Source organism: Procambarus clarkii, chromosome 66, assembly GCF_040958095.1.
Source record: "Procambarus clarkii isolate CNS0578487 chromosome 66, FALCON_Pclarkii_2.0, whole genome shotgun sequence".
NCBI classification, from domain to species: Eukaryota; Metazoa; Arthropoda; class Malacostraca; order Decapoda; family Cambaridae; genus Procambarus; species Procambarus clarkii.
This window is the reverse complement of record NC_091215.1, coordinates 22,691,262-22,709,487: the sequence shown is the minus strand read 5'-3', so window position 1 is coordinate 22,709,487 and position 18,226 is coordinate 22,691,262. Positions and strand designations below refer to the sequence as shown.

Below are 18,226 nucleotides of genomic sequence, written 5' to 3'. Positions count from 1 at the left end.
CCTGACTTCCAGGACGAGCGTGTGTTGCTTTCCGACCGCCCCTCGCGGTCACCTGTCCCTCGATAGAATTCTTGGTGACTCGGATACTTTTAATATCGTTCGCCTTATGCGTTTTTGTTCTCGTATTGGCATCCTTGGTGATATTTAGCGCCCTCTGATTATTTTGCGTATTTGATGGTGCTACATAGCCTTCCCGGTTTGGTGCCTTCTTTTGATAATTACTTACTTATCCTTTCTACCATTTATTCTATGTGCCTGGTATTTCATTCCTAGTGTTTCATATGGTGCTTTAGCAAACAAAGTACTTGTGTACCAATAGTCTTGTGTGAATAGCTGGTTATCTTTAAAGAGTTCATTTTTTAACAAACCATTTTGTTGATTTTACAAGACTATGAATGAATCTCCCCTTCAGGACCTTGCAGATGTGAGGTTAAAGTAATCAGAATTTTTCTGCTTGGCAGTTTAATTGGATTTCAAATGTCACTTAAATTTGTTAAAGTTGAGAATAGCTTTGAACCTATATAGTGAGTTTAAGTGGCAATAAGTTTGAATGGAAAGTTCATTTAAGAGCTTAGATTGAATTCCAGGTATCTGAAGTTTGTATAATTTTAGTTTGAAAAGCTCTTCCCATTTATGGTGCTTGTTACAGGCAGTGTATGTATACACTATCTTTAAATAGTTATAATCAGCAGCTTGAAACATTTGTGGTAATGGATTGTCTGGCATGTGAATTTAGTGTTGATTCCAAATATTTGGTAGACATTTCATAGTGCAGCAAATATTAACACAGATTGGACATTTCTAAAGTTTTTTTTATTTTCTTAGACTAGTAGAAAATTGTAGTGTTTGGTCTCATTTGATATTGTCCAGCATTAGACAATATTGTTAGCAAGTATGAAAGTTGTATAGTTTCCTGTAGAGTTTTAATACATAATCAATGTGATTACTATAATGGGCTAAGGTGTGACATTTAGTAAGGCACATTAAACTAAATTTAGTTTTTTTTTTTCAATCTTGCCATTGACTTAAATTTTTACATAAGCTATGCAACATCATTGATAAGTGGAAGTTTAGCCCATACATTTGTTTTAGAAGTGAAATTTGGTAGTTATTATAAATAATTTATTTTAAATTTTATTATCAGGTTAATTCAGTTTAGAATGCAAAGTTTTAAAGTGGTAAAAATGTTTTCAGTTTTGTATGCTTAAGATGCTCATGTGTAAGTTTATAATAGCTTTATGAAGTTTAAGTTCTCATAAACTACATTAGCTTTATGAAAACTTATAACTCTTATACATGCAGGTTTAAATTAATGCATTATATCAGTTTTCTTTAGATGTCATTGTTAGGAAGACTGCATTAGTAATAAATTTCAAGCACAGTTGAATTATAGCTACTTTCAGGATAAAGTACGTAAAGTTTCATTAAATGATTTATTAATGAGTATACAATATAAGACAATTTTATGTTTCAGGTTGAGACTTCAAAGGCCAAGAAAATGTCCAGAGTACCAAAGACATCATCCACCTGTAAAAGAAAAATAATGAGTGTCCCAGTTCGATATACTAACACCTACCAATAATTTTCACTTTGGTAAGTTATTTATAAATTTCAGAAGTTCTTTAGATGTTAGACTTTGCATCAGGAAATCAGTAATTTCCAGCATGATAGAATCTTTGCTAATTTCAGGATAAAGTACAGTATAAAGTAGTTTCATTAGAATATTTATTGCATAGTATACAGTGTATCATCTAATATTGTCCATTTCAGGTTGTGGGAAGCTGCTCCTCCTAGATGCAATCCACTGAAGACTCCAAAAGGACAGGGAAAACTCCAGAGTAACAAGGACAACATCCACCTGTAAAAGAAAAATAAAGTATATCAAACAGGGACACTCATTTTATTAACACTAACACCTATCTATAAGCACCAAAACCCCTAAGTCCCAATCTTTTAAGATTGGCTCAGCCAGGCCTACCCCTTACTTGTATTTTGAGGCAGGACTTGTTGGCTGAAAGAGTGCATCACATCTTTTGGTTTAGTGCCCTCAACATGATGTACATAGGCTTCTTGTGAAGCCTATGTACATCATGTTCCAGGCACTAAACCTCTGGATGTATCCACTCTTTCAGTGAACAAGCCCTGTAGTTATTAACAATGTTTGCACATTGTTAAGGGTCCCTACACCTATGCAATTCTAGTCCATCTATTGGATGGGTAGTAGAGCAGGGCTCTAAAAAAGCCAAGCCAGGGAAATCTGCAAGACTGCCTGGTCCCCTTCTATGAAATGGGGTAGGATCAGTACAAACTGCATCAATCCCTGCAGGTGGTAACAGTAGGACTTTGGTACACATCTATAAATGGACTAGATGAAAAAGAATTAATTATTTGATATAGCTAAAACATTTAATTCAACATACCAGTTTATTGGATGTGTGAAGTAGAATAGCCTCACTGCTTTGGTACCATTGTAATCTTCATTAGCACCTGAAACACATTTAACCAAATTACCTTATAAATTCTGTATTGGGCTAATTTTACTTTAGTCACTTTGAAAATTCACAATGGATAATGTTCATTTAATCTTACAATATTAAGATTTTAGTGGATTTTGTCACTAATGCTTATCAAGCAAAAAACATTGACATTAAACTTAGTTTGAGTAGCCACAAGTACATCAAAGTGTAGAACAATACTTCAGACTTTAATGGCAATTTTTAATTTACATTATCTACATGCAACCATCATTTCAAATTATCTTTACCTATAATGCTAGATTGTTTAACTTTACTGTTTAAAATAATGTTTACCACACCTTATTCTGAATGTCAAGCATTCAACACTTTCAAAGTCCAGGATGTAATTCTGCACTTCCCAATCCATATTCTGAAAGAAAAAGTCTATTTAAACTTCAATTATATTAAAAACATGATGTGCAGTTATGAACATATCCTTTTAAGTTAAACATTTTGATGAACAAATCCATGAGGGTTCAAACCTATATCCAACTGCAGGAGCCATGAGTAAGTAATTATCAAAAGGCACCAAACCAGGAATGCTAGAGCCATGAGGTCAGTAAGCCTCCCAGTCAATTCGTTTACCTTGTCATGGCACAGTCAACTATGGTACATGTGCAATCTTCACACATTTGAACCATCACAGCCCTTGTGGATTTGTTCATTTGAGATATCACTCCAATTTATAGATTGCAAACTTTTAGCCAAATAATTAAAAACCAAACACATTAAGCAAACCAATTACATTTTAAATATTTATACCTTTCAGATTTTATTCCATTTAGGAATTAACACTTTACATTTTAAATTTTCTTTATGCTATTCAAAGCAATTCCTGCAAGGACTAAACTGATATTGTACCCCACTTGTCAAGGCCTAGAACTAGTTTATTTTCCCATTTCAAGGCCCCTTCACAATTACATAATTTTTTACCTAAATATTTAAAAACTAATTAAACTAATCAGTAAACTTACTTTTACCAACTAATTCTCACAACTGCTATTTTCTGTAGCATAACTTTCACCAATTGTTCTGTACACCATCCCTGAAATTATGTTGGAAGGACCCTCCACAACCTGTCAATGAAACATTAAATATGGTTAAAACATTGCTGTGCAAAGAAAAGATTTCTTTAAACTTCAATATTTGCCTTTTTAAAACTACAATAAATTAGCTACTTCCCCCACCATCTTTCATTTATAAATTCTAGAATAAAGCCCTTTTAAGTAAAAATTAAAGGCATGCTACTGAAATTTTATTTTCAAACATTTTTAGTTAGGATCCCCCACATCCCCCATATTGGTACGGCAATTGATATAGCTAAAACTAATTCAACATACCAGCTTCATAGATGTGCAGAGTAGAACAGCCACACTTCAAGTCAGTCAATGCTTTGATACCATTGTAATCTATAAAAGCATTAGAAACATTTAACCAAATTAGCTTATAAATTCTGTATTGGGCTTATTTTACTTTTGCAAGTTTACACAAATTCACAATAATGTTCCTTTCAAATTACCAAAATGTTAATATTGTCAGCTTCTCACTAATGCTAATCAAGCAAAAAAAAATTAGTTTGAGTAGCCATTATCCAAGTTAAAGTACATTAAACTTGAGAAAGATACTTCAGACTCATGGCAATTTTTTCTTTACATTATACGCAATCATTCAGATTATCTTTAGCCATAATGAGAGATTTTAACTTTACTATTTAATATTATGCAAATCTTTAAAATACTACCACACACCTGATTCTGAATGTCAATCAACACCTTCAAACTCCAGGAATGTAGTTTAGGACTTTCCAATCTATGTTCTGAAAGAAAAAGCCTATTTAAACTTCAGTTATATTATTAAAAGATCAAGTACAGGTACCAGTTAATTTGTATTCTGTAACTCTCTACTTTCAATTATGAAATTATCTTTTTAACTAACAAATTTAGATTAACAAATCCATGAGGGTTCAAACCTGGAGCCATGAGGTCAGTAGACCTCCCAGTTGCAATTCTTTTACCATGTCATGGCACAGTCAATTAAGGTGCATCTGCAATCTTCTGACATTTGAACACAGCCCATTTAGATTGTTCATTTGATGCATCACGCTTGTTAAATTTATATACGATACAAACTTCTAGCCAAACAATTAACTGAACACTGAAAATTAAGAAGACAAATTTACATTTAAATATATTTTTAATTATAAATAAACTCAACTTCAGATTTTATTCAATTTAATAGTTAACACCACTTCACAAGTGAAAATTCTTTGCGCTATTCAAAGCAATCCCTCCAACGAGACTAAACTGATATTGTACGCCACCTTAAGAACCGTCAGTGTAAAGTGTGTTCAGCGACGAAAGGACGAGTGATAAAAGGGGTCCCCCCTCACTCTAGACAGGCGAGTATACCTCCCGAAACACCCATGCATCAAAAGAGAAGTCAAAAAATAATCAAGACTGGCAAAAGGTCAGCAGGAAATGATTAGTTGGAAATGAGAAGAGGGGTTAGAAAATTGAAACAAAGTTAAAGTGTCTAGCAAAATTGGTGAAGACAGCAACAGGAGCACAAGGCCTCTAAATGACAGGACTGACCCCATGGAGCATCATTCCAGCAGCTGCACACCAAGCCCCCCTCCCTCATGACAAGCAAGAAAGGGTTGGGGTTAGGGGGGAGGGGAACCTCGTTTAGTAGACAACTTGCCATGACTAATATCTACAGGATGGGCAGTGACAATCTATACAACATTAATGTTCTATTCACATTTTCAACTTTTAGCTTACATACACCTACATTAAGTACCCCAATATACCTTTACTTTGGGAAAGACTTCCTACAATGCCTTCAATACTTTAAAATTGATGTTGCCGACTATTAGAAATGGGTAATTTATAAGAATTACATTTCAACTACCTTCAAACGAACATTTGCTATAACAAAGTACTTCTAAAATTAATATAGCCACCCTTTCACCAAGCTATAATCATTATTCTCATTAACAATATAAACTGTTATTTATCAACAAACAAATTAACAGTATTAAGTACACTGTTTATAATATTACAAATGTATAGTATTATAACTACAATATTTGCCAAAACATTTATTCAACTTGCAGGCTTCAATGCAACAGGAATCCATCTTATCACAATGTGGAGCGGTGATTATTTCTTCAATCCCACGCACCACACTATGGCTTAACTACATCAAAGTGTGGGGAAAAATTACCTTGCATCACCTTGTTGCTCATAAGGAAGGTCAACTGCCCATGACACCCATAAATTTATTATCTAGTAATGCAAGTCTATTAGTCTCAAGACAGATGGTGCCAAGAATATTAAGTATTCTAAAATGGCCAAAAAGCTTGTTTTAATAAACTTGGAGAACAGCTCTCGTACCATGATTCTTCACTATTTACAATAAGCGACAACATCAACCAACATAAGAGGCCATACCCAAAGTTATATGCTACTACCAACAAATACATTACAGGGGTCATTGCAGATAATGCATCGCCACCCGTCAAGAGAAAATCCAAATTAATAAATTTATGTATACATACTATTAATTTCTATTAAACTAATATTCATAAACTGCTTAAGTGCATAATTTTAAAGTAAAAGTATAACATTAGAAAATTTTAGAAATGTACAATAAGCTTAAATACAATAGGCAAGTATACAATTCTAAAATAATTACCATATATTCTTAAATTACTGACCATGCAAGGAAAAGTTCCAAGAATCTAGTAACAATGCACTGATCAATATCATTTAACAGCTGGTGCCATTGTGTGCAATGAACATTTTACCACAAATTATTTCTATTATGCAACATACTAGCTAAAAAATATACAACTATCATCAAGGACAAGTTACACATTCCCATTTTCCTCATCCAATGCATAACCCAAGACCCACCTATGTACTTTCTTGACAATAGCATATGGACTTCATAGTAGAGACTATTTAGCCTGTATATCGAGTAGAGAATAGTGCCCAGTCTCCCATAACAAGCAATATAAGTTTACCTGCTAACAAATTAATACAGCATCCCAGAGCTTGGGTGTCACCTCATGACTTTCAAATTGCCCTTTTTATCTATTCCAATAGGTATGGCCACTGTTCATCAACTTTCTGGAAATATTCACTCAAATTCTAACATCCAACAAGATTCTGGACCATAATTATTAAACTGCAGTACCACACATTTTACACAACTAGTGTTAATTATTGATAATTAACTTGCTAAAATTAATACTAAATTTTATAAACATGTTTGCTATCTATGCCAAGATACTAGATTATAAACCTAACTGTCATGGCCTTTAAGACTGGACAATATGTTAATGCTAAATTACAATAAGCACAACCTACAGCCTTTAAAATATTCCAACAAAGAAATACATTTATACATACAAATATACATTTCATTATCTATTTACAACTTTTCCTGAAGCTGGAATATACACCTAATGATGCCAATCTTAGGAAACAAGTGCAAAGACTTCCAATATAAAAAGCTTTTTAGCATAATAAAACCAGATTACACAACATGGTATCCGATTGACTAAAATTATCTACCTAAAACTACCAAAGCAATTCTAATTTTATCCAAATTTAAAGAAACTAATAATTACCTACTTTTGTAATTACTTTCAGGGAAATGTTATAGAATATATTCACCATGTATGAAGTCTGGACAACTTCTCACTACCCTCAGACAAGGAACAATAACGGCAAGTTTGAAGCACCTTTGTGATTAAATAGATACAATATTTAAGTATTATGGGAATAATAGCTTTCCCAAGTATCATTCGCACCTATAATGAACTACATTATGTGGATTGTACAGGTAATTCAACCTAGTAACGAAGCAAAGCCTCCTGGAACATGTCCAGCATATAAAAATCTGAACCTACTGAAGATTCAAATTCTGCAAGAAACTCAAAAATATCCCAAAGTACACTTTAGAACCTTAATAGCAATACAAGGGCATCCAACATGGCAGAAGACTATCGTGACCAAATACATTTTGACCAAACCACATACTAGATGACGATAACCAGTATCATCACTGGCTCCACCTTAACGTATCTTCTAATCAATGCATCAAACATTAAATTCACTATTAAATCAGTATTCAACTTTATACACAATTTATATTTTAAGCAGGTGTAGGAAATGAATTTAGAGACCATAGTAAGAGATACAAGGGGAAAAAGCCGAAAGATTCTAAAGCCACAGGTGTGGATTCTAAAGCCACAGGTGTGGACATTTAAAAGTAAAGTTAGGGACACTTTCCATGAAGTGCCTCTAGACCAACTACTACTTCCCTAGATTGGAATTTTGCAAATGTTCCTCCCATTTATGCAGGCCACAAGTAGCACAGCAGAAAAGCTGCATCCAATCTAGTCTGCTTTTGGAATCTTTTCAGATTCAGTCACCATTTTGATTAAATATTTAAAGAAATGTAGTTTGTGGGGGGGGGGGGTTTGAACCAAAAAAAATTATATGAACAAGGCTGTCATGCAAACTTTGCAAATTAACCACCTAATAAAGTACTTCCAGCAACTGCATACATGGATTTTTTAAGGGACCATTATATTAGTTTATTGTAAAAGTTCAATGTCGACCAATATTTTTTTGGACTTTTATATGAAGAGATGCAACAGTTCAAAGTTTCAGTACTGCAGCCTAAATAGAAAGATTTAATTTCTCTTTTTAACGAATATTACATTTTCAAGCGTGTATATACAACCACACGTTTCAGATAATCATTCTACGACTTTTCTAACGTGACCATATGAAGGATATGAAGTTGGGTTTTTCCAACACTTTCAGTTTTCCTAATACAAATAGTCAAAGTGCCCCCCAAAAATATGCAAATTTAACTTATTATTAAATCAATAAATGAACTTTGTGAAAAAATGCCAACTACAGATTTTAGACACTAAGGTGTAAGTTTCATGTAAATTTATTCAAAAATGAAAGTTATGAACATTGTTATTTAAACAAAATAAAGTAAGGTGCTGCCATCTGTGGCAGGTTGACAACCAATTTCCTGGACCCCTTGGCACCCTTACAGATAGGCTTACATGCCATCAGGTGTACAAGTTTCATGCAAATTCTAAAATAAATGAATTTAAAAAATCTTTACTACAACTAATTTTTTTTAATATAGGCTGTTGTGATAGCCAGTCAGACATTTCAGTCGACACCATTTTTTCTGATTTTTTTTTTTTTTTACACCCAATTCAATATTTCTTTATTCTATGATGCCGAGATTGACCGACTAAAGAGCCTAAAACTGTACTCCCTTGAGCGCAGGCGGGAGAGGTACATAATTTACACGTGGAAAATATTAGAGGGGCTGGTCCCAAACCTGCACACAGAAATAACATCACATGAGACCAGAAGACATGGCAGGATGTGCAGAATACCCCCGTTGAAAAACAGAGGTGCAACTGGTACTCTGAGAGAACTATCAACATCAGAGGTCCGAGACTGTTCAACACGCTTCCACCACACATAAGGGGCATAACTGGCCGACCTCTCACAGTGTTCGAGAGAACTGGATAAGCACCTCCAAAGGATACCTGATCAACCAGGCTGACTCGTACGTCAGGCTGCGAGCAGCCGCGTCCAACAGCCTGGTTGATCAGTCCGGCAACCAGGAGGCCTGGTCGACGACCGGGCCGCGGGGACGCTAAGCCCCGGAAGCACCTCAAGGTAACCTCAAGGTTTACCAGATTAAACCCTTTCTATATACAAAGGGTCAAAAAAGTGAAATTAACCATTTTGAAAAACATACCTAATGGACCCATTAAAGCTTTTCACAACCTACCACACAACTGGCAAGGAAACTAAGCACAACTTGCATTAATCTCGTTCACCCAACTAATACCACAGCATGGACACCGATTTTATCTACTTTAGACGATATTTAATACCAGCCAATAATTCATTCTTTATGAAACTGACATTAGTAAAAATGGTACAATGCAAGCTAGATAGGATGCTATCTATGTCTTCACAGAAAATTGATCAATTTGCAAAACAATGTCAAGATAAAGTTGAATGCAACATTGAATCAATGGTTTAAAGAGAAATGCTAATGCATAACAAAAGATGTTTTTCCCCACCCACTATTATCCAATGGAAGTCCCACTAAAGCCATAAATGCCAAGTTAAGCTGCCGTTTAAGATAAAGCTTTACAAGCTAATGAAGTGGAAAAGGGGGGGGACCTGTGAAACTGTCAATGGGGGGGGGAGGGGGGGGGGGAGAGGGTCAGATTATCTACCTTTTACATGTTAGTGTAGACCTTCCTCCCCACGGGATCTGGGCCTTGTCCACTCCGACGTTGTCCAGAGCTGGTGCCGGCTGCTGGTTATAAAGTGCCATTCATTACTTCAGGAAACTACTTCCTCAATCTTCGCCATAGGGTACATCAGCTCAGGACCTCGCTACCATGTTGGGAGGCAGTTGAAGACTAGGCAGTCGACACCCTGGGCTGGAGAGCTGTAGCAGCCGAAAGAGTATTTACCTTTGCGTAAGAGTATTATTGCTTTGCGTAATAGTGGCTTTAGGCATTGTATGTACTAGCTATACCTATAAGTTAAACAATCCTTGTAAATATTTATTGTATGTATGTACCTTACCTAAATAAAATTGTATTGTATATTGTATTGTACCACCTGCAAATACAATTAAAGGGTTAATATAGGACAAGAACAAAAATGCAGTAAATTTTAGGAATATTTGCAGAATTAATGCAGGACAAAATTTATGACAATTTCTTAAATACCTTTAAAAGAGGATTTTAAAGTATTTTTAACAAGTTTTCAACTGGGCAGCAGAAAGCAATGTTTTTAATAGTTAAATTACCAGTACTGTACTTTGGTATGGTAATAAAGTCAATTGCAGTACAAAATTTATCTACAGTAGGAAAGCAACAATTATGGAAATTATGTTTAGACCTAATTTTTAAAGTATATACAATTTAACTATAATTACATAATAGTATACCATGAATGATAATTTATCAATCAAATCTAGGGATACTACCACTATGCTCATAATATTGGAGCACTGTCTCCCATCTATATTTCTAAGATTTTAAAAAAGGAAGCAGAAAGCTATTCCCACTTCCTTCCCCTTTTTCAAGGGGAACAAGGCTTTAAAATTACAGGCTGTATGCCTGTAATTCAAGAATACTGCACACGATAGCATAAGCAGCCTCATAGCTAAGTGGGTAGAGCACAGATCCAAACAAGGGGCCAGCCTACAAAATGTAGACTGCTAACAATAAGTAGCCCATGCAGCACCACTTATTTATGAAGATTAAGCCACCCAAGAGTTGGCATGGACATTAATAGCCAAGAATAGAATACAATTTAATCAGTAGCCTATAAACTGCATGCCAGTCCTGCTCAAAGTTAAATACTCACAGGCAGTGGTGCCAGCCAACATTGGCAGAAGCCATACCCAATACTAACATTTCACTGCAAATTGTCTTTCACCCTTTGCTCTACACCCATATTTCACAGGATTTGACAAGTAGAGGCAAGACATTTTATAAAACAATGTAGATTTTAGTTCCTAACATGGCAAGGGAGCATGTTATCTGCAGACAATTACCCTACTTATAGTCATTTAGAGTAGAGTAATAAACTTGGAGGGCAAGAGGAACAGGAAATTAAATTTTTGAAAGAGCTGCTGTAAGCTAGATTACCAAGATAAAAGTTTTGGTATGGTGAGGCAACACCTATTTAACTCTTCAGTCAACAGCATAGTTACATTATCAACTTCGGCTTTCAATGAATTGCATTATATAAATTTTCTGGTTAATAGCCATATTGGCTTTTGATTAAAACTAGGTCTAAGCAGGTTAGAACAAGAATAAAGCTAACTGCAGAAGGGCTGTTCACCCATACAAGGCAGCTCCTTATATCCTTCCAATCTCGTATTGAAGATTTAACCTAGTTTAAAATCTAGGCATCCCACTTGCACAACGTGACGCAGTAACTGGTTCCACCAAACAAACCTATTACCAAACAATGTTCACCCAGGTCTTTCCTAAAGCTGAAGTATCATTTACACCCTTTGTTTTGGGTTATATCTTGTGTATACCTTCAATACCCCATTGATATTCCCTTTGTTAGGACCATTTGTCCACTTTCACACTTATCGTGTCACCAATTCTTTACCTTTTTAGAGGCAGACATTTAAGCCTTTTCAATCTTCAAATAGGTTTCCAATTTGCGGGATTAACTTTTATCCTATGTTGGATGCGTTCCATTTTATAGCCATGATCCCATTTGCCTAATTAACATTTATGCATTTATCACCATAACTGATCCATTTTGTAATAAACACCATCTAGCTCATATGTACCATTATTACCTAGCCTCAAAACCTACCATTTGTCTGCATTAAACTGCATCTGGCAATCTTTACCATTTCAAAACTCTTTAGATACTCAAGTGATGGCAAGCATTTATTTCTTTTCCCATTTTTTTTTATTTTGCAATTCTGCAATTATTCCTGCTCAAATCTTCAACCGAGGTCCCAGGAGAGCCTTGATGCACTACTTTCAACAGTCCCTTTACCATTTATACTAACCATGCCCTAAACTTTATACAACACCCAATATTGAGTGCTCCTTTTATTCAATTTTTCCATGTGGCACTATCAAAAAACCTTTGCTAAAGTCAAGGTACACATCACAAACGTTATCATTATGTTGCCTCAACTATGCAAGTGTTAAATCAAAGTGACAGTGTAAAACTAAGTGACATTTGTAAAACTAAGCAATTCATGTATCAAGTTAAGTTTCACCCAAGCTAAATCTATATTTATATATATTTGTATTAAAGTAACTTTACCACAATAGATTTAAGCCAATTGCCATAACTTGACAAGGTAATTTACTTGTAATTACACAATTTATCCCCCCTCCACCTTTATATCTATCGATACCCATCAAATCTCAAAACACCCTTAAATTGGTTATTAGCACAAATGACTATTACAAAACCGCGCTTAAATACACATTAGAGACTCGTAACTTACCGGCTGGTCAGCCACACCCGGACACATCCTCCCCCAACACAGTTCAAACAATTACTACTGACCTCCGCTCGCAACAAGCCACACATCACTTACGGTGTCCAGAAACATATATAGACTAGCAACTGACCCTAACACATATTGATCATAGCGTAACGCGGAGTTAATGTGTAGTGCTGCTGTCAAAACATAGATGGCGCTCACCCTAATGGTCATGCTAATGGATATGCCTCTGTAACCCTTATTTGTGTAAAGGAGGAAATGTATATGTTTATCTCTCAGAATGTTCGGTAATACGTTTATTGCTTGTGTGTCTATGTATGTATTAACACGATGTACTGAACGGGGTGAGAATAGCTTGAGCTACCTAAAGGCTATTTCATACCTCATCCCTTTGTGTGTATTTTACCTCAATAAACTGATTTCAATTTCAATTTCTGTAACCCTTTCCACTACCGCCCACAAGATGGGTATGGGGGGGGGGGACATTTTATTTTAGATATATACAAGAGTTGTTACATTTCTGATCAGGGGGAGAAAGATACTGGCAGTATGGGGCTTTAAATTTATTGAAGATTAAATTCTGCAGAACATGTAAATATAAAAAGTTTCAAATATATAAAGTAAGTAAATATATAAAGTTTATATTAAACACGGTTTATATTATAGACATATAAACAAAGTTTATATTATATTAACTTAATATTGAACATGTAAATATATAAAGTTTCAAATATATAAAGTAAGTAAATATATAAAGTTTATATTAAACACGGTTTATATTATAGACATATAAACAAAGTTTATATTATATTAACTTAATATTGAACATGTAAATATATAAAGTTTCAAATATATAAAGTAAGTAAATATATAAAGTTTATATTCAAATATATAAAGTAAGAATTAACAGTAACAATTCCAAGTCCGAGGACTAGATTTAACTTAAAAGGTACACCCGTAGTAAGTATGAGACCTTAGCCTATAGTGACATGGAAACTAATTCTGCAGAAACCTAAAGGTTAACTGGTACTAGAATTAAGGCCGAGTGCAAATGTGTAGTAATTATATAACACTAGGATATAACAGGCAGGACACAAAGAATAACTAATAAGTGAGAGACCACATAACACGTAATGTACCCGGCCAAGAGGCCGTAAAAGACCTAATGAATAAGGAGAAGGGGGTGTGACTACAAGTAGGGCTTACTAGCACCTAGACTGGGCAAAGTATTAGCTGCGGACAGCGGGACACTTGGGGACCGGCGCTGCACCCCCCTTCCCACATGCAGTGGGGAGAAAAGGGGACAACTGTGCAAAGCATGACGGGGGTACAAAGACTGCCGCTTGCAAAGGGGAGGTGGGTGGGCTTTGCGAGGGCAGCGGCGGGGGCAGGCGGAGTGAGGCAGAGCCCCTCTGTTTCCCCGTATTTATACAGCCCCAGACTGCCCGCGCAACGCCGCGGGACGCGCTGCGCAATTGTTTCTTTCTCCTCGATCAGAAACATCCCCGCTTGCGATCAAGCAGTGACCATTATATTAACTTAATATTAAACATGTAAATATATAAAGTTTCAAATATATAAAGTAAGTAAATATATAAAGTTTATATTCAAATATATAAAGTAAGAATTAACAGTAACAATTCCAAGTCCGAGGACTAGATTTAACTTAAAAGGTACACCCGTAGTAAGTATGAGACCTTATAGCCTATAGTGACATGGAAACTAATTCTGCAGAAACCTAAAGGTTAACTGGTACTAGAATTAAGGCCGAGTGCAAATGTGTAGTAATTATATAACACTAGGATATAACAGGCAGGACACAAAGAATAACTAATAAGTGAGAGACCACATAACACGTAATGTACCCGGCCAAGAGGCCGTAAAAGACCTAATGAATAAGGAGAAGGGGGTGTGACTACAAGTAGGGCTTACTAGCACCTAGACTGGGCAAAGTATTAGCTGCGGACAGCGGGACACTTGGGGACCGGCGCTGCACCCCCACCGCAGGCCAGCGGCCGGACCCCCCCCCCCCCCGAAGGGCAAGTGCCAGCTGGCCGCGTGAGGTACTCAAAGTGGCAGAGCAACAACGTCCCGTCTGACGTAGGATGTGAGAGCACTACTCTTCCACCTGCCGAGTGCCATTATTTCTGATGTGGCGAGCCCGTCCCGAGACAGCTGGGTGCGGGGCGTAGTCATCTGGAGGCAAGCCTAGCGCCGAGAGGGCAGCGTGTAGGATCCTGGAGAAATCTCGCCTGGTGACAGGAGCGCTTGTAGGATCTGTGCTTGTAGGATCCGAAGTGTTGATTCCTGACCATGTAAGCAATATCTGGTCCAGTCGGAGCGTGCGTCGATTTTTTGTCGCGTAGATCACCTCCCCCGGGCCTTGGTCTCCATCCGAGGAGGGCATCTTTGCGAGGGCAGCGGCGGGGGCAGGCGGAGTGAGGCAGAGCCCCTCTGTTTCCCTGTATTTATACAGCCCCAGACTGCCCGCGCAACGCCGCGGGACACGCTGCGCAATTGTTTCTTTCTCCTCCATCAGAAACATCCCCGCTTGCGATCAAGCAGTGACCATTTCTTGTACAGCCACTAGTACGCTTAGCGTTTCGGGCAAGTCATTAATTAATCCTGGAATAATGTAAGATTTACTCGGTAAGTAGATCCTATTACATAATAAATTAAGTAGATCCTATTACAAATGAACTAAACTAAACCACTTGTCAGGTCAATCTGCACTTTAAAATCCATACAGAATAATATAATAAATTTTCATTGTGAATTCCCTAAGTTGGGAAGATTGTAAACGTTGTCATTTGTCAGTCCAATTGGGACTTAGTTTTAGTGAAGACAAGTGATAGTTCATTCACTTGTAATATTGATGGCTATCTTGAGGTTATCTTGAGATGATTTCTGGGGTTAGTGTTAAGGAATCTTACAACTAGAGAGATTGTTATACACAAATCACTGTGCAGTTGAAACTTTTGTTTTTAATAAATCTTAAATGTTTTGTCGCTGTTTATGCAACATAGTTATAAATATGCATTCTAATAGTTAAGTTTTTTAAGTTTTATGGTCACTGCTTGATCGCAAGCGGGGATGTTTCTGATGGGGGAGAAAGAAACATTTGCGCAGCGTGTCCCGCGGCGTTGCGCGGGCAGTCTGGGGCGCGTATAAATACGGGGGCACAGAGGGGCTCTGCCCTCACTCCGCCTGCCTCCGCCGCTGCCCTCGCATCACTCTGTAAAATCTCTTGTATGTATGTACCTTACCTAAATAAACATTTGATTTGATTTGATTTAATATCACCTATTAAATTTGCGAGTTTATTTCTCCTTGCCCGAAACGCTATGCGTACGTTTTTTAGGTATTGTATGTACTAGCTCTATCTATGAATCCAACATTATGTTTGTAAATCAACTATGTATGTACTTTCCTGAATAAAATTTACTTTACTAGTTAGATTAACGTACAGGAGTGTGATCTGCCAGCAAACACACTCCAGCCAATAATATGTTTGGGATAAGTCGCTCCACATTGTCCCTTAAATCGTCAACTTTAACCTCCTTAAGGTTTTGTCCCATACTTCTTGGGGAGCGGATAGGCGCACGCTCCTCTATTTGCACTCCTCTCTCGTCCTGTCTAAACTCGATTATGGTTGCCCTGCATATTCTTCTGCTTCTCCTTCTACTCTTCGCCGTCTTGATGCTTTGCACCATACTGGGTTGCGTCTCGGCTCTGGTGCCTTTCGTTCGACTCCCGCCCTTAGTTTGTATGTTGACACTGGCTTTCTCTCTCTTCAGGACTGCCGTGATCGCTACTAGCTGTCTTCGCTATCTTGCGCGGTCCTTCCAACATCCTTCCTCTCGCCTCTGTCGTGCATTGACTTTTCCTCCTCCTGTGGTTCCTGTTCCTCTTCATTGTCTCCCACTTTCTGTCCAGTTATCTCGCTTACATGATTCTCTTTCTGTTCATATTTCTAATGTTTCTCCTCGTATTGTTCCTTCATTACCTCCGTGGAGAGTCCCCCTTCCCAAGTTTTGTACGTCCTTGACTTGTATTACTAAAGCCTTTACCCCTCTGTTACAAATGATATGAGTGGGGCTTCTATGGGGTACTGGTACTATTAAGGGGTATAGGTAGTTAGAAGACAGGAGTATCAAATATGGGAGAGCTAAAAGGCCCGGCCCCCAAAATAAACTATCCACAGTAGTAATAACTTGCTACAAGACCAAATATGTTCGTCTAAGGGTTGATCACTGCGCTCCCACCTTGGAAGAAGAGATACTCTGTAATTCATGTACTTATTTATTAACCCGTTAACAACCCCCCATATACACTCACACCAATAACAATAATAATAATAACTTTACCACACTATCTTACGTTAAAAGCCTTGGTCCACGTAGGCAGGATACAAGGTTTACACTAATAACAAGCTAGGGTAAAGTACTACTGGATAAGCACTGAAGCTGGATGCAGCTTAGGGTAGTGAAACCACGTGGGACCCTAATACAAAACACAACACTTAGGGGTACCCAAACACTGGCAAAATACTATCCCCAGGTCTCCCCAATCGTTACTACCAGAGTAGGCACACTCACTAATGCCCTGTACTTAGCTTAAGGATACAGGAACTTCAGGTAAGGGAAATAAGTAAGAGGAGAAGGAAGGAGAGTAGGGATACAGCCACAGAGTAGGTCTTAACCTCACGCCACCAGCCAAGAGAAGACCGAGCTAGCCACCAGCTGCCTCCCTCATGTCGTGGTGCCGGGAGGAGCCTAATTGATCGTGCAGCTAAGCACATTAAAGATCTTCCCCTATGCAACGTATTGTTACTTTATGAATGATTAGAAAGTATTAGTAAGCAAAGTTGGTGCCTATGTTATTATTTAATAATCAACCCCCAGCTCAGTCTTTAAATGCTCTTTGAGAAACAATAATAGTCTTACGTCTGGCAGGGAAGATACAAACAATTGACATTCTAGATGCCCAACTGTGCTACCAGGAAGTTTAATAGCTCAATTTTGACCTCTGGTTTCCACTGGAGAACCCAGGGTCGTAACACCCTCCTACAATTCTGAAAAGCCTCTTCCTTGAGCACTTTTTTTCGCACTCCCACTCTATTTCCATCTTCCCTGATGGGTCTAAGTCTGCGGATGGTGTGGGCTACTCTGTTGTTTTTTCTGACCGAACTTACATGTGTCGCCTCCCTTCGGAGGCTAGCGTCTTTACGGCAGAATACTTTATGCTATTCTCTATGCTCTTGAAATTGAAATTGAAATAAGTTTATTGAGGTAAAATACACACAAAGGGATGAGGTAGCTCAAGCTATTCTCACCCCATTCAGTACAACGTGTTAATATATACATAGACACACATCACAAATAAACACATTACCAAACATTCTGAGAGGTAAAAATATACATTTCCTCCTTCACAAGTAGTATGGTATCAGACGTACACACAATTACTTTTATGACCTAGGTATACTTTAATACATAAAGGAGATGTGTTGTACCCCTCCTACACAATTTCAGTGGTAAAGGAGTGGTAAAGGAAATGTGTTGTACCCCTCCTACACAATTTCAAATGTAGATGTGATAGAGCCCAATAGGCTCAGGAACCTGTACACCTGTTGATTG

The 18,226-nt window shown here is 37.2% G+C and overlaps 1 long non-coding RNA gene across 3 annotated transcripts; it reads right to left on the bottom strand.

Moving 5' to 3' along the window:
* Window positions 1-1,708: 1,708 nt before the first annotated feature.
* LOC123769188 (uncharacterized) lies at window positions 1,709-12,703 on the bottom strand. Of its 3 annotated transcripts, none has more exons than XR_006774214.2 (8): window positions 12,588-12,703; window positions 9,817-10,034; window positions 4,265-4,332; window positions 3,857-3,925; window positions 3,491-3,592; window positions 2,816-2,886; window positions 2,421-2,487; window positions 1,709-1,858 (listed from the first exon to the last, which is right to left on the bottom strand). It is a non-coding gene; the product is annotated as an uncharacterized lncRNA (long non-coding RNA). The 3 variants fall into 3 exon arrangements; XR_011223853.1 differs by lacking the exon at window positions 12,588-12,703 and adding an exon at window positions 4,486-4,670 and having other exon boundaries at window positions 9,817-10,168; XR_011223852.1 differs by lacking the exon at window positions 12,588-12,703 and having other exon boundaries at window positions 9,817-10,141.
* Window positions 12,704-18,226: the final 5,523 nt, after the last annotated feature.